Below are 26,094 nucleotides of genomic sequence, written 5' to 3'. Positions count from 1 at the left end.
TAAATGGATTAACCCCTAAAGCTAAGTTTAACCCTAACACTAACACCCCCCTAAGTTAAATATAATTTTTATCTAACGAAATAAATTAACTCTTATTAAATAACTTATTCCTATTTAAAGCTAAATACTTACCTGTAAAATAAACCCTAATATAGCTACAATATAAATTATAATTATATTATAGCTATTTTAGGATTAATATTTATTTTACAGGTAACTTTGTAATTATTTTAACCAGGTACAATAGCTATTAAATAGTTAAGAACTATTTAATAGTTACCTAGTTAAAATAATAACAAAATTACCTGTAAAATAAGTCCTAACCTAAGATATAATTAAACCTAACACTACCCTATCAATAAAATAATTAAATAAACTACCTACAATTACCTACAATTAACCTAACACTACACTATCAATAAATTAATTAAACACAATTCCTACAAATAAATACAATTAAATAAACTAGCTAAAGTACAAAAAATAAAAAAGATCTAAGTTACAGAAAATAAAAAAATATTTACAAACATAATAAAAATATTACAACAATTTTAAACTAATTACACCTACTCTAAGCCCCCTAATAAAATAACAAAGCCCCCCAAAATAAAAAATTCCCTACCCTATTCTAAATTAAAAAAGTTACAAGCTCTTTTACCTTACCAGCCCTGAACAGGGCCCTTTGCGGGGCATGCCCCAAGAATTTCAGCTCTTTTGCCTGTAAAAGAATAAATACAATACCCCCCCCCCAACATTACAACCCACCACCCACATACCCCTAATCTAACCCAAACCCCCCTTAAATAAACCTAACACTAAGCCCCTGAAGATCTTCCTACCTTGTCTTCACCATCCAGGTTCACCGATCCGTCCTGAAGAGCTCCTCCGATGTCCTGATCCAAGCCCAAGCGGGGGCTGAAGAGGTCCATGATCCGGTCAAAGTCTTCATCCAAGCGGGGCAGAAGAGGATCTTCCATCCGATTGAAGTCATCATCCAGGCGGCATCTTCGATCTTCTTCCATCCGGAGCGAAGCGGCAGGATCCTGAAGACATCCAGCGCGGAACATCCATCCGGACCGACGACTGAACGACGAATGACTGTTCCTTTAAGGGACGTCATCCAAGATGGCGTCCCTCGAATTCCGATTGGCTGATAGGATTCTATCAGCCAATCGGAATTAAGGTAGGAATTTTCTGATTGGCTGATGGAATCAGCCAATCAGAATCAAGTTCAATCCGATTGGCTGATCCAATCAGCCAATCAGATTGAGCTCGCATTCTATTGGCTGTTCCGATCAGCCAATAGAATGCGAGCTCAATCTGATTGGCTGATTGGATCGGCCAATCGGATTGAACTAGATTCTGATTGGCTGATTCCATCAGCCAATCAGAAAATTCCTACCTTAATTCCGATTGGCTGATAGAATCCTATCAGCCAATCGGAATTCGAGGGACGCCATCTTGGATGACGTCCCTTAAAGGAACAGTCATTCGTCGCTCAGTCGTCGGTCCGGATGGATGTTCCGCGCTGGATGTCTTCAGGATCCTGCCGCTTCGCTCCGGATGGAAGAAGATCGAAGATGCCGCCTGGATGATGACTTCAATCGGATGGAAGATCCTCTTCTGCCCCGCTTGGATGAAGACTTTGACCGGATCATGGACCTCTTCAGCCCCCGCTTGGGCTTGGATCAGGACATCGGAGGAGCTCTTCAGGACGGATCGGTGAACCTGGATGGTGAAGACAAGGTAGGAAGATCTTCAGGGGCTTAGTGTTAGGTTTATTTAAGGGGGGTTTGGGTTAGATTAGGGGTATGTGGGTGGTGGGTTGTAATGTTGGGGGGGGGGGTATTGTATGTTTTTTTTTACAGGCAAAAGAGCTGAAATTCTTGGGGCATGCCCCGCAAAGGGCCCTGTTCAGGGCTGGTAAGGTAAAAGAGCTTGTAACTTTTTTAATTTAGAATAGGGTAGGGATTTTTTTATTTTGGGGGGCTTTGTTATTTTATTAGGGGGCTTAGAGTAGGTGTAATTAGTTTAAAATTGTTGTAATATTTTTATTATGTTTGTAAATATTTTTTTATTTTCTGTAACTTAGATCTTTTTTATTTTTTGTACTTTAGCTAGTTTATTTAATTGTATTTATTTGTAGGAATTGTGTTTAATTAATTTATTGATAGTGTAGTGTTAGGTTAATTGTAGGTAATTGTAGGTAGTTTATTTAATTATTTTATTGATAGGGTAGTGTTAGGTTTAATTATATCTTAGGTTAGGACTTATTTTACAGGTAATTTTGTTATTATTTTAACTAGGTAACTATTAAATAGTTCTTAACTATTTAATAGCTATTGTACCTGGTTAAAATAATTACAAAGTTACCTGTAAAATAAATATTAATCCTAAAATAGCTATAATATAATTATAATTTATATTGTAGCTATATTAGGGTTTATTTTACAGGTAAGTATTTAGCTTTAAATAGGAATCATTTATTTAATAAGAGTTAATTTATTTCGTTAGATAAAAATTATATTTAACTTAGGGGGGTGTTAGTGTTAGGGTTAGACTTAGCTTTAGGGGTTAATACATTTATTAGAATAGCGGTGAGCTCCGGTCGGCAGATTAGGGGTTAATAATTGAAGTTAGGTGTCGGCGATGTTAGGGAGGGCAGATTAGGGGTTAATACTATTTATGATAGGGTTAGTGAGGCGGATTAGGGGTTAATAACTTTATTATAGTAGCGCTCAGGTCCGCTCGGCAGATTAGGGGTTAATAAGTGTAGGCAGGTGTCGGCGACGTTGAGGGGGGCAGATTAGGGGTTAATAAATATAATATAGGGGTCGGCGATGTTAGGGGTAGCAGATTAAGGGTACATAGGGATAACGTAGGTTGCGGCGGTTTACGGAGCGGCAGATTAGGGGTTAAAAAAAATATGCAGGGGTCAGCGATAGCGGGGGCGGCAGATTAGGGGTTAATAAGTGTAAGGTTAGGGGTGTTTAGACTCGGGGTACATGTTAGAGTGTTAGGTGCAGACGTAGGAAGTGTTTCCCCATAGGAAACAATGGGGCTGCGTTAGGAGCTGAACGCTGCTTTTTTGCAGGTGTTAGGTTTTTTTTCAGCTCAAACTGCCCCATTGTTTCCTATGGGAGAATCGTGCACGAGCACGTTTTTGAGGCCGGCCGCGTCCGTAAGCAACTCTGGTATCGAGAGTTGCATTTGCGGTAAAAATGCTCTACGCTCCTTTTTTGGAGCCTAACGCAGCATTTGATTAAACTCTCGATACCAGAGTTAAATTTATGGTGCGGCCAGAAAAAAACCCGCGGAGCGTTAACAGCCCTTTTACCGCCGAACTCCAAATCTAGGCCAAAGTCTGTAGAAAGATGTGAATAATCAGTAGTAAGGACAACATGTCCTAAAAAGGAACAGACAATGGACACACACTCAAACTTGCACATACACCCAAGGAAACAACAGCCTCAGAAAACACACAAAGACATACACACACAGAGACACCCACAGAAAACACACAAAGACATACACACACACACAGACACACCCACAGAAAACACACAAAGACATACACACACACAGAGACACCCACAGAAAACACACAAAGACATACACACACAGAGACAACCACATAAAACACAGAAAGACATACATACACACACACACCCTCACTGAGACATCCACAGAAAACACACAAAGACATACACACACCCTCACAGAGACACCCACAGAAAACACACACCCTCACAGAGACATCCACAGAAAACACACACCCTCACAGAGACACCCACAGAAAACACACACCCTCACAGAGACATCCACAGAAAACACAGACATACATACATATATACACACACCTTCACAGAGACATCCACAGAAAACACAGACATACACACCCACCCTAACAGAGGCATCCAGAGAAAATACACACACTCTCACAGAGACACCCATAGAAAAAGCTCAAAGACATATGCACACAGCCTCACAGACATCCACAGAAAATGCAAAAAGACATACACCCACTCTCACAGATAGACCCACAGAAAAAAAATACATACAGACTCATAGAAACACAAACCAAAGCACAAAGATATAAACACAGACACCCACAGAAACACTCACAGGAGGAAACATTTATGCACCTTGCATCCCCTAAATCAACAATGTGTGACATGCATGATAAAAAAAAAATTGCAGAAATTAAGAGATCACTTAAAGAATCATATTTGTAAATGTGCAAACAAAAATAATTCTGTGAATTCAAAATTGTACATTAATGATCTGGGTAGATGGCTAGATGAAGAAAAGTACTTTTAAAAGTTTGACATATGTTTGTTTGATTTTTCCCCAACCAATAGCACCACTTCAAAAATGTTCCCATCTGTCAGCTGTACTTATGGATTTTGAAAATGCTGTACTCTATATTGTCTTGGTGGAACCATAAGCTGTGGTACTCATACTATTAGATCTGGTTAAATGCAGGATTTAGGCTTGTTGGTATGCATTTCAAAATTAAGTCAGCTGTAGTGTAAACTGAACAGTTTTAAGTTAATCTGTCTCATTTCAAACACTGAGCAATCTTAGTCTGAGAGTATAACATTTTATGCAGATGTAAAAATCTTAGATAAAATGCCTCCTTGCATCTGGAAAGTCCTTGCATAAAGGGACAGTAAACTGGAATGTAATATATATATATATATATATATATATATATATATATATATATATATATGTGTGTGTTTTTATGGACCCCCGGCCCCACCATACAACTACTACCACACTGAAGTTACAATCCGAAATTGCACAAAGAAATAAAAAACATTTGCTAAGTAAGTCCTACCTCCTCTGCAACTGAAAGTGATCTGCCGTCTGACTCAGGCACACACTGTACAAAGTGCCAAGTCTGTCTCACACTGTGCATAGTGGTTTAGTACACACTCAGAAATCCTCTCAAATGCTAATACTTTACTCCTTGTAATAACATTTCCCATGCTCAATTAGCACTCTGCTGTAGTACCCACTGGTGGCTGCCAAAATGCCTCACGGGGCCCCTCTGGCCCATTGGGCCCCTGACAGGAGTCACCCCTGTCACCCCCTGATGGCGGCCCTGTTCCTGAACACGACACACTTGGTGATTGTTGGATACGTGTGTATGTCACTCCTAATTGGCCATGTCCTGCTCAGCTGTGTCGATACAGCAAGACATTGTGGCTCCTGAATATAAGTTTGCACGGGTTAAACACATAGCAATGCCAATTTGCATTTGATTAATTATAACATGTTTTGTGAATTACTACATTACACTATAAAACATCCGTTTATAGTATAGTTGCAGCTGCATGACACATCAGCATAATAACACACGTTGTATCAATATTGTAACAAACTGAATTAATAGAACCCTGAGACTGAGAATAAAGCAGAAAATAAACCCAATTAACTATTATTCCTGAACAATGTAACAAGTAGCAGCAGCGCTACACACTCATCAGGGTGCAAAACAGCTACTTTAAAGGGACAGTAAAGTCAAAATTTGACTTTCATGATTCGGATAAAGCAGGTCATTTTAAACAACTTTTTAATTTACTTTTATCAAATTTGCTGCATTCTCTTGGTCAAATTTGATAACAGAAGTAAATTGGAATTTTGTTTAAAATTGCTGCTCTATCCAAATCATGAAAGTAAATTTTGACTCTACTGTCCCTTTAACTATAAAGTACCCGTCTCGCGTTTTGCTTTCACCAGAGCTGCACTATAGCTATTAAGTACATACTCTAACCCTGGTTTTACTTCCGCTAAATGACTGGGACTGGGAGACTGTCCTCAAACCCACAGCAGCAGTCCATCATGTGACAGCTTAGTCTGAGAATAACTTTCTTGTTCCTGAATATCTTTATTTGAATTATGTTTCTCTCCTTTAATTCTTTGTGTGGTGACCTGCAGGGTGGATAATAATCAATTATTTATAAAAATAATAAAATTAAACCTGATTTTTTTTATTTAAATCAGATTTTTTTTTTTTTAAATATAATTTTTTCTAAATAAAATGTTTTGTTTTCTTTTAAGGAAAAATCTATCTACAGATAGCTTCTATTTAAGGTACATTATAATCTAAGGGATATTCATCCTGAAATATAATTATATAGCAAGATGCTGTATACTCATGGCTGTAATGTTTAAAGGGACACTGAACCCAATTTTTTTCTTTCGTGATTCAGATAGAGCATGCAATTTTAAGCAACTTTCTAATTTACTCCTATTAGCAATGTTTCTTTGTTCTCTTGCTATCTTTATTTGAAAAAGAAGGCATTTAAGCTTTTTTTCTTGGTTCAGAACTCTGGCCAGCAGTTTTTGATTGGTGGATGAATTTATCCACCAATCAGCAAGGATAACCTAGGTTGTTCACCAAAAATGGGCCAGCATCTAAACTTACATTCTTGCATTTCAAATAAAGATGCAAAGAGAATAAAGAAAATTTGATAATAGGAGTACATTGGAAAGTTGCTTAAAATGTCATGCTCTATCTGAATCACGAAAGAAAAAATTTGGGTTCAGTGTCCCTTTAATGTTTTTGGGCAATTTTTCTATCTTGAAGATATGATCACAAATGATTGGTTTTGTAGTTCTGATAACTGTGAACTTGTGTCTGCAGAAATATCAGGCCCCTTCTTCACATAAAAATGTTATAACATAAAGACACAGCTGAGAAATAGATCTTAAAGGGAGATAATCATGAAAGAAAACATTTGGGTTTAGATAGAGCATACCATTTTCAGATATCAGATTTACTTCTTTTATCAAATTTGCATCATTCTCTTGGTATCCTTTGTTGAAGGAGAGCAATGCTTCGACCCATCTGAACACATTGGGTGAGACATTGGCAAGAAGCTACCTTACAGTATTGCATTTCTTTTAAACCTACCAATGTGTGCTTTTTCAACAATGGATACCAAAGGAACAAAGTAAATTAGATAAGAGAAGTAAATTGGAAAAGTGTTAAAAATTGCATGTTCTTTCTGAATCATGAAAATTTAAGGGGACCCGCAAGTCAAAATTAAACTTTCATGATTTAGATAGAACAGCAATTTTAAACAACTTTCCGATTAACTTCCAATAACAAAATGTGCAGTCTTTTTATATTTACACTTTTGAGTCACCAGCTCCTACTGAGCATGTGCAAGAATTCACAGTATATACGTATATGCATTTGTGATTGGCTGATGGCTGTCACATGGTACGTATATGCATTTGTTATTGGCTGATGGCTGTCACATGATACAGGGGGAGTGGAAATAAACATAACTTCAAAGGAATAGTAGATTTTTTTCTGACAAATTTCAATCTTATGTCTAAGTGCTATTGCATTGTCTTGTTATCATGTATTTGTTGTTTATGCAATCTACTGTATTTACTGGTCCATTTATTTTACTGTCCCTTTAATGCCATTGCTCCCCTGCAAATCTATGTACACAGAATCAATTTCAAGAATCTCACTGAATAGAAGATTATTTGGAGTGGAATAGATCTGCACAAGGACCTAAGTGTGAAGAGGGTGAGGCAATCAATACAATTGAAACAAGTTATTTTTTAGTTAAATAAAACTATTTACATTATTATTAAAGGGACAGTATACACTCATTTTCATATAACTGCATGTACAGGGAGTGCAGAATTATTGGGCAAGTTGTATTTTTGAGGATTAATTTTATTATTGAACAACAACCATGTTCTCAATGAACCCAAAAAACTCATTAATATCAAAGCTGAATAGTTTTGGAAGTAGTTTTTAGTTTGTTTTTAGTTATAGCTATTTTAGGGGGATATCTGTGTGTGCAGGTGACTATTACTGTGCATAATTATTAGGCAACTTAACAAAAAACAAATATATACCCATTTCAATTATTTATTTTTACCAGTGAAACCAATATAACATCTCAACATTCACAAATATACATTTCTGACATTCAAAAACAAAACAAAAACAAATCAGTGACAAATATAGCCACCTTTCTTTGCAAGGACAATCAAAAGCCTGCCATCCATGGATTCTGTCAGTGTTTTGATCTGTTCACCATCAACATTGCGTGCAGCAGCAACCACAGCCTCCCAGACACTGTTCAGAGAGGTGTACTGTTTTCCCTCCTTGTAAATCTAACATTTGATAATGGACCACAGGTTCTCAATGGGGTTCAGATCAGGTGAACAAGGAGGCCATGTCATTAGATTTTCTTCTTTTATACACTTTCTTGCCAGCCACGCTGTGGAGTACTTGGACGCGTGTGATGGAGCATTGTCCTGCATGAAAATCATGTTTTTCTTGAAGGATGCAGACTTCTTCCTGTACCACTGCTTGAAGAAGGTGTCTTCCAGAAACTGGCAGTAGGACTGGGAGTTGAGCTTGACTCCATCCTCAACCCGAAAAGGCCCCACAAGCTCATCTTTGATGATACCAGCCCAAACCAGTACTCCACCTCCACCTTGCTGGCGTCTGAGTCGGACTGGAGCTCTCTGCCCTTTACCAATCCAGCCACGGGCCCATCCATCTGGCCCATCAAGACTCACTCTCATTTCATCAGTCCATAAAACCTTAGAAAAATCAGTCTTGAGATATTTCTTGGCCCAGTCTTGACGTTTCAGCTTGTGTGTCTTGTTCAGTGGTGGTCGTCTTTCAGCCTTTCTTACCTTGGCCATGTCTCTGAGTATTGCACACCTTGTGCTTTTGGGCACTCCAGTGATGTTGCAGCTCTGAAATATGGCCAAACTGGTGGCAAGTGGCATCTTGGCAGCTGCACGCTTGACTTTTCTCAGTTCATGGGCAGTTATTTTGCGCCTTGGTTTTTCCACACGCTTCTTGCGACCCTGTTGACTATTTTGAATGAAACGCTTGATTGTTCGATGATCACGCTTCAGAAGCTTTGCAATTTTAAGAGTGCTGCATCCCTCTGCAAGATATCTCACTATTTTTTACTTTTCTGAGCCTGTCAAGTCCTTCTTTTGACCCATTTTGCTAAAGGAAAGGAAGTTGCCTAATAATTATGCACACCTGATATAGGGTGTTGATGTCATTAGACCACACCCCTTCTCATTACAGAGATGCACATCACCTAATATGCTTAATTGGTAGTAGGCTTTCGAGCCTATACAGCTTGGAGTAAGACAACATGCATAAAGAGGATGATGTGGTCAAAATACTCATTTGCCTAATAATTCTGCACTCCCTGTAATAGACACTACTATAAAGAATAATATGCACAGACACTGATATAAAAATCCAGTATAAAACTGTTTAAAAACTTACTTAGAAGCTGTCAGTTTGGCTCTGTTGAAAAGGTAGCTGGAAAGCCCACTGCAAGTGGCAAATAAGACACTCCCCCCTCCCCCTTCTTTTGCATATGAAAAGACCCTTTACACAAACAGGAGCAAGCTGTAGAAGGTAGCTGACGGTATTCACATAAAACTTTGGGGCTTGGTTAGGAGTCTGAAAATCAGAGCAATGTTATTTAAAAATAAGCAAAACTATATATTTTATTAAAAAACAAACTTTATGGGCTATATAAATAGATCATCTACAAAACATTTATGCAAAGAAAAAATGAGTGTATAATGTCCCTTTAAGGTAATCATATTTCTTTTTCAAATAAATTAAAGCTGAAAAATTGATCAATAATGGATGAATAACCTATTAAACTGGAGATAGTTCACCTCACAATAATTTCATTTATTTCAATTATCTATCTATGCATATCTAATGATATATAACCAAATAAGGAATAATCTCATACAACTGGAAAAATAATATAAAAGTTATTATTCTAAAAATGAAAACCATGATTTAAATTGATTTAAAGGGACAGTAAATGTAAAAAGTGCAGAATTATGTAACATTATCTTAGTGACAGATTAAAAAAAAAATATGATAGATTTTAGCTCTCAAAGTTGAACTTACCTGGTGGTCTCCTCTCCAGGCTCTTCTGATAATGTCTTCTTTTTCAATCTAATCTCAGCGCGCCCAATCGCGCTATTTAACTCTGGTCTGGTAGCGGGAGCGAGCTACATTTAGTTTAATAGCGCGATCAGGCGAACAGTGCTCCCGAGAACCACTTTTGAAAAAGAAGACCTGATCAGAAGAGCCTGGGGAGGAGACCAGGTAAGTGCAACTTTGAGGGCTAAAATCTATCAAAGCTTTTGATTTTTAAAGCTGTCGCTAAGCTAATGTTACATTTTTAGACTTTTTCTAGTTACCTGCTCCTCGTGTCGTGCTGAAGAATCTGCCACTAGAAACATCGTATTATTTGTTGCATGTTAAAGAGGGTATTTTTATATCAATAGAGCTGTCAGCCAATGAGCAATGAATCCTCGAGTTTCAGTTGTGCATAAACATGCATTTCATATTAGCTTCTCTATCAATTTAAACAGCTTTAATCTTAATATGTTTGTAATATAAAAACGTACATGTTTAGCTGCTGCTCTTTTATTTAACCAATTAAAATAACTTAGTTAAAGGGACATGAAACCCAAAAAAAATTATTTCATGATTTAGGTAGAACATACAATTTTAAACAACTTTCAAGTTTAAATCTATTATCAAATTTGCTTCATTCTCTTGGTATCATTTGTTGAAGGAGCAGCAACGCACTACTGGTTTCTAACTGAACACATGGGTGAGCCAATGACAATCGATCTATATATATATATGCAGCCGCCAATCAGCAGCTAGAAACTAGGTTATTTGCTGCTCCTGAGCTTACCTAGATAAACCTTTCAGCAAAGGATAACAAGAGAAGGAAGCAAATTAAATAATAAAAGTAAATTTGAAAGTTGTTTAAAATTGTATGTTCTGTCTAGATCATAAATGTCTAATTATGACTTTACTGTCCCTTTAATATCTTTTTAATAAACTGTGATAACCATGGGGCTTATTATACAAGCAGCAGAATATTAAATGTTTAAGTTTATTCTTGCAATTAAAAATAGCTGGTTTTGCGCATTGAAACCACCACCTATAATAAAGTGTCAGTGCCTTAGTGTTGTGTATATATAGAAATACAAAAAAGCAAGTCTGCTCTGAATGGGCACGATCTTGAAAATAGTGTATGCAGGTTTCAACAAGCATAACCAGCAGTTTGAAATCCAACAATAAACTTAAAAGATCAATTTTCAACATATTAAAGGGACAGTCAACAACAAAATTGTTATTATTAAAAAGATAGATGACATCTTTACTAGCCATTCCCCAGCTTTGTACAGCCAACACTGTTATATTAATATACTTTATAACATTGAAACCTCTAAATTAGTGCCTGTTTCTAAGCCACTACAGACAGCCTCTTAATCACATGCTTTTAATTTGCTTTTCACAACAGGAGACTGCTAGTTCATGTGGGCCATATAGATAACATTGTGCTCACACCCGTGGGTTGTGGATGACACTGCACTAATTGGCTAAAATGCAAGCTAATACATAAATACAAAGTCATGTGATCAGGGGGCTGTAAGAAGATGCTTAGATACAAGTTAATCACAGAGGTAAAAAGTATATTAATATAACAGTGTTGGTTATACAAAACTGGGGACTGAGTAATAAAGGGATTATCTATCTTTTTAAACAATAAACATTTTGGAGTTGACTGTCGCTTTAAATATTCTGCAGCGGGTATAACAAGTCATTGGAAATATATGTAAAAACAAATTTTACAGTAGCGTCCCTTTAAAGGGACACTAAACCCAATTTTTTTCTTTCATGAATCAGATAGAGCATGCAATTTTAAGCAACTTTCTAATTTACTCCTATTATCAATTTTTCTTCGTTCTCTTGGTATCTTTATTTAAAAAGAATGAATGGAAAGCTTAAGAGCCGGCCCATTTTTGGTTCAACACCTGGGTTATGCTTGCTTATTGGTTTGCTGAATGTAGCCACCAATAAGCAAGCACTATCCAGGGTGCTGAACCTAAAATGGGCCAGCTCCTAAGCTTTAAAACCCTGCTTTTTAAATAGATAGCAAGAGAACGAAGAAAAATGGATAATAGGAGTAAATTAGAAAGTTGCTTAAAATTGCTGCTCTTATCTGCATCATGAAAGAAATGTTTTTGGGGTTTAGTGTCCCTTTAAATACAGCAGCACCAGGAGTAGATAGAGGTGATGTTCTAGGTTCACTAGCAGCAGAGAAGCATTGTCATATTAACATAATTACATTTTAAAGGGACACATTAGTGAAATAATAAAACAATCCACAGACCCTTAAAGGGACACTGTACCCAAAAATTCTCTTTCGTGATTCAGATTGAGCATGACATTTTAAGCAACTTTCTAATTTACTCCTATTATCAAATTTTCTTCATTCTCTTGGTATCTTTATTTGAAATGCAAGAATGTAAGTTTAGATGCCGGCCCATATTTGTGAACAACCTGGGTTGTCCTTGCTGATTGGTGGATAAATTCATCCACCAATAAAAAAGTGCTGTCCAGAGTACTGAAACAAAAAAAAAAGCTTAGATGCCTTCTTTTTCAAATAATGATAGCAAGAGAATGAAGAAAAATTGATAATAGGCGTAAATTAGAAAGTTGCTTAAAATTGCATGCGCTTTCTTAATTACAAAAGAAAAAATTTGGGTTCAGTGTCCCTTTAAGGAAAACAGGATTATGCACAATAAATAAATAAACAAACCGTCCTTGGGTCTTATGAACACGATTAAAAAGGAAAAATAAATAAATATGCAGTGTTTATTAAACAGTAGGAAAATGATTACACAAAAAAAACATAAGGGCATTTTAAAAATAGATGACAGTGTGGGAAAATGTATTTGTGTAACTCTGTGTATCATGCGTGAGGTCAAACAACTACAGAAGGAACCAATCATAAGATGTCCCTATCAGTAAAGCTGTGAGAGGGAGAAATGACCATAAAATGTATCTAAGGCTGTTTATGATAAAATGATAATTACACTACACAGGAAGGATACAAAAACATATCTTTTATTCACAACGTAAATCGTAAAGATTGTGAACTGCAATTGTGCTGCCCTGGTCTAAAGCTCTTGTCCTGCATTTTTAGGGACTAATGCAAATTTTAAGCTCTGTAGCCCTTCACTGCTTCCTCCACCCTGTGTTTTAGATGATCTAAGCTTGCCCAGAAATATCGGTGATAGCTTTTAATGGGCACACAACATATTTTGCATATTTAAGTAGCCACTCTGCACTGCCTACAAGCATGTCAGCTTCCTATCCAGATACAATGCCAGCAAGCAGCAGTGCATTTAGTAGTTTCCAGGAAAAACAAATAGGGACTTTTGTGAAATGTAATTATGTTTTAAAACCCTCCAAACTGAAAACACTGTCGCTCTAAAATCCCAAACTGCTCCTTCACATGTTACCGGAAATGACGATGAGTAAATGGGAACTACAGCTCCCACAACGCAGCAGCTGAACTAGGTACTAATGCATAACAAAAATGACTGCTCTCCTAAGGCACTCAAATATAAACACACAAAATAACTATATTAAATATTCAAACGCTAGGATTTAAAAACACTAAGAAGTTATCATTTAGTGAAAAAGGGTGCTAAATTCACCGTCTGTGCCACGGCAGCTCACTATACTCAGCGCCTCCAGCCACCCACGGCACAGCGCTCTTCTTCAATGAGGTGATGTTTCTACCTCTAAACCAATAGCCGTGCGTGTCATCTGACAGTGTTCTGTATGCTAGTACAGCTATTGGTTTAGAGGTGGAAACTGAAACTACAGTTTATTTTTAGTGATGGTAAATCCTAGCATTTTTTAAATGCTAGCATTTACCCTCTCTTTAATGCATTCAAAATGTTCAAGCATCAGGAGAAAAATCCACCTGACACGTATCATGGCCACTATTAGCATGAAACGCGTAAACTTGATTTTCCTCCTAATTTTTGAACATTTGAAATGCAGTAATATAAGCTATTTTTTCGGCTTGTGCTTTAGCAGTGCAGATTTTTTGTGTTTCTGGTTGTGTTTTAAAACCTGATTATATTAAAAGGACAACATGTATAACGGGGGTTGAGCACATATTTACCTACATCATTATCTGCAAAATATCCTATTGACTTTAAAGGAGAATTATGTTGAAAAGTCATTACTAGATAAGCTTTTCTAAAGGATTGTAATCAATCTCAAACCCCCCAAGATAGATGTTTCTTTAACACATAATTTAATAATGTCAGAATGTTAAATCACTTTACTTTTATGTCCATTTTAAAATGATGTAAAATGCTTGATGAGGACATAGCTCTCTCAAATAAAATGCAAATGTATTTAATATTTTTGGAGAGAGATGATGTACTGTACTAGACATGAGGCATTAAACTAAAGTACATTTAATTTGTATTTCTACAGGTGTAACATTTCAACAAATGTTCATGTAATGACTGTCTGTATATTTTGTTACTTTATTTTACTAACTGAATGAGACTTTCTAGAGTAAAATACGTTTTATTTAATTACAGTATCTTAGTTTAAAATATATTTATCGGCTTTATTACATATTTAAATGGACACTAAACGCAATTTTTTTCTTTCATGGTTCAGATAGAGCATGCAATTTTAAACAACTTTCTAATTTACTCCTATTATAAATATTTCTCCGTTCTCTTGCTATCTTTATTTAAAAAGCAGGAATGTGATGCATAGGAGCCAGCCCATTTTTGGTTGAGAACCTGGGTTATGCTTGCTTATTGGTGAGTAAATTTCAGCCTCCAATAAGCAAGCGCTATCCATGGTGCTGAACCTAAAATGGGCTGGCTGCTAAGATTTACATTCCTGCTTTTAAAATAAAGATAGCAAGAGAACGAAGAAAAATTGATAATAGGAGTAAATTAGAAAGTTGATTAAAATGTCATGCTCTATCTAAATCATGAAAGAAAATATGTGGGTTCAGTGTCCCTTTAAAGGTATATGAAACCCACATTTTGTATACATGATTTGGATAGAGTACATGATTTTAAGCAACTTTCCAATAAACTTCTGTTATCAAATTATCTTCACTCTCTTGGTATCCTTTGTTGAAGGATCAGGTTAGTAAATGGAGCCACTCCAGATGAGCGTACAACTAAGAGCAAATTGGAAGCAAGCATGCATGCTTATGCTCCAGTCTTTGCCTGTTTTTTTTCATCTGGAGCAGACTGGGTGAGTCCCAGAAGTGGTACTTTGACTATGTGTTTAACCCTTTAAAACGTGTTAAACAAACTCATAGTAAAATAAGGAATTTGTTCAAAAATATAATTTCATAAAAGTAGTGAATTTTTATTTTACTTTTTTTTTTTAAACTCCCTAAAACAGAACCAGAAGGAATGCAAAACTAAACACACTGACAATCTGAGTTGTTTTGTAACCACAAGCATTATTTCCTAATTCGTACAAATAGAAGAGAATTTGTTTTAGGCACATCAATTTCTTGCATCACAGAGCACATGCTGCTTATATAGGACTGGAGGGTCAGTGGTGTCACTTTCTATTCGCTGGAAATATATGTCTCACAATAGATGCCATATTTAAAGATCCCACACACAGTTTTCACCCTCTATGAAACCTCTGCATTGTCAAGCATGAAACTGAGCTGTAACAAGCTGAAACATTACACAGTGCAGGATCCAAAAATAGTGTGCGCAGTTTAGCAGCAGCTTTGATCTAAACAATGGTAGAGTTTGCATAAGGAATTACCCCCACTCCCACTCACCAAACAGACACAAACACACACACCCATACACATGCACATACCCACAGACAGATACACACCCATACACATACCCACAGACACACACACATATACACACACCCATACACATACCCACAGACAGATACACACCCATACACATACCCACAGACACACACACATATACACACACCCATACACATACCCACAGACACATACACACCCATACACATACCCACAGACACACACACATATACACACACCCATACACATACCCACAGACAGACACACACCCATACACATACCCACAGACAGATACGCACCCATACACATACCCAAAGACACACACACATATACACACACCCATACACATGCACATACCCACAGACAGATACACACCCATACCCACAGACACACACAGTATACACACACACACACACACACACACACCCATACACATGCACATAGCCCACAGACAGATACACACCCATACACATACCCACAGACACACACACACATATACACACACCCATACACATGCACATAGCCCACAGACACACACATACCCCACAGATACACACACCCATACACATACATATACACACACCCATACACATACTGTACATACATAGTCATACACACACATGCACCAACCCAACAGACACAAACACACACACATGTACATACCCTACAGACACACACACACTAGGGTTGCCACCCGTCCCTTAAAATACAGAACACTTGTAAGTTACACATGCTGCAAGGTGTGCAGGGAGGAATATGAATAGTGCTGCCCAGAAACACAATACATGTTCCACCCTGCAGCATGTGTAACTCATAAGTGTCCAGGAAAACATGGCCGAGGTGGCAACCCTAACACACACACACATAGATACATATACACCCACCCATACACACATATATATATACACACACATGCACATACCTCACAGACACAAAAACACACATATACACACGCACAAACACACACACCCATACACAAAAACACTCATAAACATACACACACACACACCACAACCATGGCCCCAGCTCTAGTTAACATTTTTACTTCTGAAATGAGTAACCTGAAGAAGAGATTTTAAAATGTTTCATTGTGCTTTTTCCTGTATTTTTACATTAAATGGAAATAAAACTAAAAATGATACAATGCATTTGAAAGCGCACTATATATATATAGTAGATGAGGATGAAAAAAGACAGAAGCCCATTAAGTTCAACCTATAGAAAGAGTTCTACATATTGTCTGAGCATCATGGGAAATGTAGTTCCAAAACATCTGGGGGGGGGGGCAAGGTTGCTGACCTCTAGACTATCAATGTGCAGTTAGGGATCTGACTACTATCAGTATGTCAGGGTCTGTTTTGCTCTAACAAGAGATCTACCAAACACCTGTATAATAGTTACACCTGTGCAATATTTTATAAATAAATGTCCATAATTCTTACAATGCAATGAATAACTGTACCATTACAATCCTGTGTGTTCCATCCCAATTACCCTCCAGCACTGCACAGGTTAACTGCCATTCCCAGCTAGCCCCTATCGCTCCTAATTACCATCCAGCACTGCACAGGTTAACTGCCCATCCCAAACTAGACCCAAATCCCTCCAAATTACTATCCAGCACTGCACGGGTTAAATGTCATCCCCAGCTAGCCCATATCGCTCCAAATTACCATCCAGCACTGCACAGGTTAACTCTTTTCCCCAGCTAGTTCTTTTCCTTCTATTTTCCAGCCCTGCACAGGTTATAATTGTATCTCAATTAGCTCCTTGTCTACCCAATTACTATCCAGCATTACACAGGTTAAACTTTGTTCCTTTTCTTGCTTTTTGCCTTCCCAATTAGTATGCATCACTGAATGAGTTACTCTTTTCCCAAGTTAGCTCCTTGCCTTTCTAATTACTCTCCAGCCCTGCACAGGTTATCTTTCTACCTCAATTAGTTCCTTGCCTACCCAAATACTCTCCAGCATTGCACAGGTTAACTTTCATCCCTGTCTTGCTTAATGCTCCCAAATACTCTCCAGCATTGCACAGGTTAACTTTCTTCCCTGTCTTGCTCAATGCTCCCAAATACTCTCCAGCATTGCACAGGTTAACTTTCATCCCTGTCTTGCTTAATGCTCCCAAATACTCTCCAGCATTGCACAGGTTAACTTTCTTCCCTGTCTTGCTCAATGCTCCCAAATACTCTCCAGCATTGCAAAGGTTAACTATCTTCCCAGCTGACTTCTTGCCCTCCCAGTAACCTTACATCACTACACAGGCTAACAGCATCTCAAAGGTTAACATCCTGAGTTAGACCGCGATTTCCCATCCGGATAACCCTTCAGCACGTCACAGGTTAAATGACGGTGCCAGCCTGTGCTTTACTAATCCATTAACCCACCTAGTGCCACTTTTGCCACTCACCTCAAGATAAGTGCCAGCCAGTCACCATGTGCTTATACCAGTGGGCAGTTCCTGGTTTGCTGCTCCTCTCGCCCAGAGTGTCCCCCGGACCAAGTCACAGACTCCCACTGAAGCTTCTGTAGTTAGCACTGAACTCTCTGCCTGTTTTCCTGCGGGTGATGTCACATCCTGAGTGTGCTAGAAGCACAATTCAGCGGCTCTTGTTAGAACTTGCAGCAGTGAGTCAGCCTGACCCCCCTTACTGTACACACTCAGCCCCCTGAGCACTCCCTGCAGTGTGCACCTCACACCGGGTCAGAACCAGGGTAGCTTTACAAATAGGTCAGAAGCAGGTTACTGTTATTATTATAATGGTCAGAAGCAGGTAACTGCTAACTTTATAATGGTCAGAAGCAGGTTACTGTTATTATTATAATGGTTAGAAGCAGGTTACTTTTATTATTATAATGGTCAAAAGCAGGTTACTGTTATTATTATAATGGTCAGAAGCAGGTTACTGTTATTATTATAATGGTTAGAAGCAGGTTACTGTTATTATTATAATGGTCAGAAGCAGGTTACTGTTGTTATTATTATAATGGTCAGAACCAGGTAACTGTTAGCTTTATAATGGTCAGAAGCAGGTTACTGTTAGCTTTATAATGGTCAGAACCAGGTAACTGTTAGCTTTATAATGGTCAGAAGCAGGTTACTGTTATTATTATAATGGTCAGAAGCAGGCTACTGGTATCCTTATAATGGTCAGAAGCAGGTTACTTGTATTATTATAATGGTCAGAAGCAGGTTACTGATATTCTTATAATGGTCAGAAGCAGGTTACTGTTATTATTATAATGGCCAGAAGCAGGTAACTGTTAGCTTTATAATGGTCAGAAGCAGGTTACTGTTAGCTTTATAATGGTCAGAACCAGGTAACTGTTAGCTTTATAATGGTCAGAAGCAGGTTACTGTTATTATTATAATGGTCAGAACCAGGTAACTGTTATTATTATAATGGTCAGAAGCAGGTTACTGTTAGCTTTATAATGGTCAGAACCAAGTAACTGTTCACTTTATAATGGTCAGAACCAGGTAACTGTTCACTTTATAATGGTCAGAACCAGGTAACTGTTCACGTTATAATGGTCAGAAGCAGGTTACTGATATTATTATAATGGTCAGAAGCAGGTTACTGATATTATTATAATAGCCAGAAGCAGGTTACTGTTATTATTATAATGGTCAGAAGCAGGTTACTGTTATCCTTATAATGGTCAGAAGCAGGTTACTGTTAGCTTTATAATGGTCAGAAGCAGGTTACTGATATTCTTATAATGGGTCAGAAGCAGGTTACTTTTATTATTATAATGGTCAGAAGCAGGTTATTGTTATTATTATAATGCTCAGAAGTAGGTTACTGTTATCCTTATAATGGTCAGAAGCAGGTTACTGTTATCCTTATAATGGTCAGAAGCAGGTTACTTTTATTATTATAATGGTCAGAAGCAGGTTACTGTTATTATTATAATGGTCAGAAGCAGGTTACTTTTATTATTATAATGGTCAGAAGCAGGTTACTGTTATTATTATAATGGTCAGAAGCAGGTTACTGTTATTATTATAATGGTCAGAAGCAGGTTACTGATATTATTATAATGGTCGGAAGCCGGTTACTGTTATTTTGATAACGGTCAGAAGCAGGTTACTGTTATTATTATAATGGTCAGAAGCAGGTTACTGTTATCCTTATAATGGTCAGAAGCAGGTTACTGTTATCCTTATAATGGTCATAAGCAGGTTACTGTTATCCTTATAATGGTCAGAAGCAGGTTACTGATATTATTATAATGGGTCAGAAGCAGGTTACTTTTATTATTATAATGGTCAGAAGCAGGTTACTGTTATTATTATAATGGTCAGAAGCAGGTTACTGTTAGCTTTATAATGGTCAGAAGCAGGTTACTGATATTATTATAATGGGTCAGAAGCAGGTTACTGTTATTATTATAATGGTCAGAAGCAGGTTACTGTTATTATTATTAGATGTAACTGGAAAGTTGTTTAAAATGACATGCTTTATCTGAATCACAAACTTTTATTTTGACTTTATTGACCCTTAGATTTATATTTCCCTCTAGTTTAGTATACATTACTTTTCTTTCAATTAAATCCACATAAACTTTCAAAGCATAATCAGAATGTATAAAATCATAATTGTAATGTTAACGGTGCACGGGGGAGACAGCTTGTTGGAGTTGTGGAGGCTGATACAGGATTGTGTCGTAAATTAAGGAAGACCGGACCCCACATAATCTGACTATAGTTTAGGGTTTTTCACAGCTGAGCCTTGGAAAGAGAGTTGTGGGGCCTCAGAAAACATAAGATTCATTTTTCGGTATAGCTTTGGTTTATCTATACAGCCTTAACATTCGTGCCTCATCATTTGCCTCTCCGGTGCTGGATGTGGTGTTAATAAAGCACCAGGGGAAGCAGTACGGCTGTTTGAACTGTCAAGCTTGTTATAAGTTTGTTGAATTTTAGGAATACCGGAACCCATATGGGGTTAAGAAATCATAAGAGGAACTCTCTACTGCATAGTAGATAATGTGGAGCCTCCAGTAATAAAGGAACTGTTGCTGAAAAGAAGGGTTAATGTATCACAAACGCTCTGTTGTTCCTGAGATAATATCCTCGCTTAAAGGGACAGTCAAGTCCAAAAAAACCTTTCATGATTTAAATAGGGAATGTAATTTTAAACAACTTTCCAATTTACTTTTATCACCAATTTTGCTTTGTTCTCTTCATATTCTTAGTTGAAAGCTAATTATAAGAGGTTCATATGCTAATTTCTTAGGCCTAGATTTAGAGTTCGGCGGTAAAAGGGCTGTTAACGCTCCGCGGGTTTTTTTCTGGCCGCACCATAAATTTAACTCTGGTATCGAGAGTTCAAACAAATGCTGCGTTAGGCTCCAAAAAAGGAGCGTAGAGCATTTTTACCGCAAATGCAACTCTCGATACCAGAGTTGCTTACGGACGCGGCCGGCATCAAAAACGTGCTCGTGCACGATTCTCCCATAGGAAACAATGGGGCTGTTTGAGCTGTAAAAAAACCTAACACCTGCAAAAAAGCAGCGTTCAGCTCCTAACGCAGCCCCATTGTTTCCTATGGGGAAACACCTCCTAAGTCTGCACCTAACACCCTAACATGTACCCCGAGTCTAAACACCCCTAACCTTACACTTATTAACTCCTAATCTGCCGCCCCCGCTATCGCTGACCCCTGCATTACACTTTTAACCCCTAATCTGCCGCTCCGTAAACCGCCGCCACCTACGTTATCCCTATGTACCCCTAATCTGCTGCCCTAACATCGCCGACCCCTATGTTATATTTATTAACCCCTAATCTGCCCCCCACAACGTCGCCGACACCTGCCTACACTTATTAACCCCTAATCTGCCGAGCGGACCTGAGCGCTACTATAATAAAGTTATTAACCCCTAATCCGCCTCACTAACCCTATCATAAATAGTATTAACCCCTAATCTGCCCTCCCTAACATCGCCGACACCTACCTTCAATTATTAACCCCTAATCTGCCGACCGGAGCTCACCGCTATTCTAATAAATGTATTAACCCCTAAAGCTAAGTCTAACCCTAACACTAACACCCCCCTAAGTTAAATATAATTTTTATCTAACGAAATAAATTAACTCTTATTAAATAAATGATTCCTATTTAAAGCTAAATACTTACCTGTAAAATAAATCCTAATATAGCTACAATATAAATTATAATTATATTATAGCTATTTTAGGATTAATATTTATTTTACAGGCAACTTTGTAATTATTTTAACCAGGTACAATAGCTATTAAATAGTTAAGAACTATTTAATAGTTACCTAGTTAAAATAATAACAAATTTACCTGTAAAATAAATCCTAACCTAAGATATAATTAAACCTAACACTACCCTATCAATAAAATAATTAAATAAACTACCTACAATTACCTACAATTAACCTAACACTACACTATCAATAAATTAATTAAACACAATTGCTACAAATAAATAAAATTAAATAAACTATCTAAAGTACAAAAAATAAAAAAGAACTAAGTTACAGAAAATAATAAAATATTTACAAACATAAGAAAAATATTACAACAATTTTAAACTAATTACACCTAATCTAAGCCCCCTAATAAAATAACAAAGCCCCCCAAAATAAAAAATTCCCTACCCTATTCTAAAATACAAATATTACAAGCTCTTTTACCTTACCAGCCCTGAACAGGGCCCTTTGCGGGGCATGCCCCAAGAATTTCAGCTCTTTTGCCTGTAAAAAAAAACATACAATACCCCCCCCCCAACATTACAACCCACCACCCACATACCCCTAATCTAACCCAAACCCCCCTTAAATAAACCTAACACTACCCCCCTGATGATCTTCCTACCTTGTCTTCACCATGCCAGGTTCACCGATCCGTCCTGGCTCCAAGATCTTCATCCAACCCAAGCGGGGGCTAGACATCCACTGAAGAAGTCCAGAAGAGGGTCCAAAGTCTTCCTCCTATCCGGCAAGAAGAGGACATCCGGACCGGCAAACATCTTCTCCAAGCGGCATCTTCTATCTTCTTCCATCCGATGACGACCGGCTCCATCTTGAAGACCTCCAGCGCGGATCCATCCTCTTCTTCCGACGACTAGACGACGAATGACGGTTCCTTTAAGGGACGTCATCCAAGATGGCGTCCCTCGAATTCCGATTGGCTGATAGGATTCTATCAGCCAATCGGAATTAAGGTAGGAATTTTCTGATTGGCTGATGTACATAGGTAGTTTATGGGTGTTAGTGTACTTTAGGGTACAGTAGTTAAGAGCTTTATAAACCGGCGTTAGCCAGAAAGCTCTTAACTCCTGCTATTTTCAGGCGGCTGGAATCTTGTCGTTAGAGCTCTAACGCTCACTGCAGAAACGACTCTAAATACCGGCGTTAGGAAGATCCCATTGAAAAGATAGGCTACGCAAATGGCGTAGGGGGATCTGCGGTATGGAAAAGTCGCGGCTGTAAAGTGAGCGTTAGACCCTTTAATCACTGACTCCAAATACCAGCGGGCGCCCAAAACCAGCGTTAGGAGCCTCTAACGCTGGTTTTGACGGCTACCGCCGAACTCTAAATCTAGGCCTTAGACATTAAAGACTGCCTCTAATCTGAATGCATTTTGACCACTAGAGGGCATTAGTTCATGTGTTTTATATAGATAATGAGCTTATGCAAGTGAAGTTACCCTGGAGTGAGCATTGATTGGCTAAAATGCAAGTCTGTCAAAAGAACTGAAATAAGGGGGAAGTTTGCAGAGGCTAAAATACAAGGTAATCACAGAGGTAAAAAGTGTATTTCTTTAACATTGTTGGTTATGCAAAAATGGGGAACAGGTAATAAAGGGATTATCTTTCTTTTTAAACAACAACAATTCTGGTGTTGACTGTCCCTTTAATGGTTGAGCTTCCCTGCATAGTGTTATTTAAACCTATGTAAATTTTCTATAAGCTTAATTTGCCTATAGTAAGAGAGAGGAAACCAGTACGAGGTTGCTTAAAGGACCAGTCAACACAGTAGATTTGCATAATCAACAAAGGTAAGATAACAAGACAATGCAATAACACTTAGTCTGAACTTCTCATGAGTAGTAGATTTTTTTCTGACAATTTTAAAAGTTATGTCTTTTTCCACTCCCCCTATACCATGTGACAGCCATCAGCCAATCACAAATGCATACACGTACCATGTGACAGCCATCAGCCATTCACAAATGCATACACACTTATTCTTGCAGATGCTCAGTAGGAGCTGGTGACTCAAAAAGTTTAAATATAAAAAGACTGTGCACATTTTGTTAATGGAAGTAAATTGGAAAGTTGTTTAAAATGGTATGTTCTATCTGAATCATGACAGTTTAATTTTGATTGAGTGTCCCTTTAAGATAATTGTCATTTAATATTGTCTGTGTGCACTTTCAGCTTTTGACTGTATTTGAAGACGGATATTTACTAGATTAGAGCCTATATTAAGTAGAAGGCTTGTAAACACACATTCAGAGGATTATCTATATTAAGGGAAAAAATAGTAGGGAGAAAAAAAAAAATATATATATATATATATAGAAGGATAAGGGAGTATTTCTGGCCCCTCTAGTCTTGTGTCCTGGGTATACATAACGGCGGGTCACGGTCACTGATCCTAAGGGAAATACGTTTTCAATACAGGATTTGGCCTCATCTATAAAGCTTACTTTTCCTATACATAGTCTTCTATTTGTGAAAAGTTGTAGTATAACTCAGAGTCAGATCTGGGGGAGTTCCACTCAGTATAATAGTTTTGGGCCAACTTAATGGTATACTCTGTCAGTTAGGACACAGGCTCTTATCACTGGTTATATAAATGGTATCACAAATTAATATTTTTGTATCTAAAGATAAAGAAAGAAAGCTGTATAAGAGCACATAGAAAATGTAATCACTTACACAAAAAAAAAAAAAGTGGCACTGGGGGAGAGACCCCCAGTGCACGTTTGATAGTCACTCTATGTTTTGTATATCACTGTGTATAACCGTAAGATTGCAGTTGCTGTGAGTGTGTTATATTGTTTTTTTCATGCACTTCACACAATGGAAACGTTTGCTACACAGGTGAAAACCAATTAACCTAAAATGCCTGTGAAACCTAAAGATAAAAAAGCTAAGATGGCAGATATCGGTGTTTATACTCCGGCGGACGTTGCATCGCTGGTTATTGATACGCAGGCTTTGATTGGCCAACTGACTGGCATTTTTCCCCCCTCAATTTGATCTAAATAAAAAGGAACTAGGAGTTATTTCATCTGAGATAGGGGCTCTTTCTACAGAGGTCAGACAGTTCTCAACCAGAATTGTCGAAGCTGAAAATAGAATTTCCTTGTTAGAAGATCAGGTTGTATGTATGTATGTATTGGGTACTTGTAAAGTGTGGCTAATCACCCGTAAGGGTCTGAAAGACGCTGCTCATTTCATCAACCTCGGAAGGATGAAAGGCTGAGTGGACCTCCCCGGGGATCAAACCTGCATCCCTTGGGTTGCTACAGAGCTCAGCCAAAGTGCCTTAGCATGCTGAGCTATCTGTCCGGTTAATGCCCAAGAGAATGTAGTTTAAAAACAGGAGGCCAAATGAAATAATATGCAATTGCGCCTGGAGGATCTGGAAGATCGCTCCAGGCGTAATAATATTAGAATTTTGGGCCTGCCTGAATTACCTGAGTTTGAAAATTTAATTAAATTCACGTCCACTACTTTACCTCAGGCCTTGGGTATACCATCTCAGTTCTTACCCTTAGTGATTGAAAGGGCACATAGAATCGGTCCCAAAAAAACTCCAGTGGACGGGCCCTTAACACCTAGAATGTGTATATTTAAACTCCTAAAATTCCAGGAAAAATTAGAAATATTGAAACTGTTCAAGAGAGCTGATCCCCCGGTATTTGGAAACAATAAGATTTTATTGTTTCAGGACTTCTCCTCTGAGACTTCCTCTAAGAGGAAATTGATGGCACCATATTGCACCCAATTAATTTGCAAAGGTATAAAAGCACGACTACTCTACCCCGCTAGAATTATAGTTGAAGATAATGGAACAAGACACATGTTTAGGGAGGTGGCTGAAGTCAAAGATTATATAAAGGCTTTATGATTGTAATAGAGACTAAACATAAAACTATGCTATCAATGGTCAGAAAGACCAGTAGGAATTTGATTTTTATGGGTGTTTTTTGTTTTCTCATGGTATTACAGGTTAAATATCAAAGTTTGCTATTGTGGGTTCGTAAGTCCAGCATGAATTTGTTATTTTATTTGATCTTAGGTCAAGGGGAATTTATGTTGTCATTAGAGGTTAAAAGTAATACTGGATACATCACATTTTTGATAAAGGTTATGTTGTTTTGATTTTTTCTT

At 37.7% G+C, this 26,094-nt stretch overlaps 1 protein-coding gene across 2 annotated transcripts in view; it reads right to left on the bottom strand.

Moving 5' to 3' along the window:
- The window catches only part of LOC128641010 (MAP kinase-interacting serine/threonine-protein kinase 1), a 284,854-nt gene extending 266,601 nt beyond the window's left edge, over window positions 1–18,253 (bottom strand). For both annotated transcript variants that reach the window (XM_053693522.1, XM_053693527.1), the window contains exon 1: window positions 18,120–18,253. The gene's annotated coding sequence lies outside the window, so the exon portion shown is untranslated. The remainder of the gene's footprint in view (window positions 1–18,119) is intronic.
- Between the last annotated feature and the right edge of the window lie 7,841 nt (window positions 18,254–26,094).

The sequence above is a fragment of the Bombina bombina genome, chromosome 10 (assembly GCF_027579735.1).
Source record: "Bombina bombina isolate aBomBom1 chromosome 10, aBomBom1.pri, whole genome shotgun sequence".
Taxonomy (NCBI): domain Eukaryota; kingdom Metazoa; phylum Chordata; class Amphibia; order Anura; family Bombinatoridae; genus Bombina; species Bombina bombina.
This window is presented reverse-complemented; position numbering and strand designations above follow the sequence as displayed.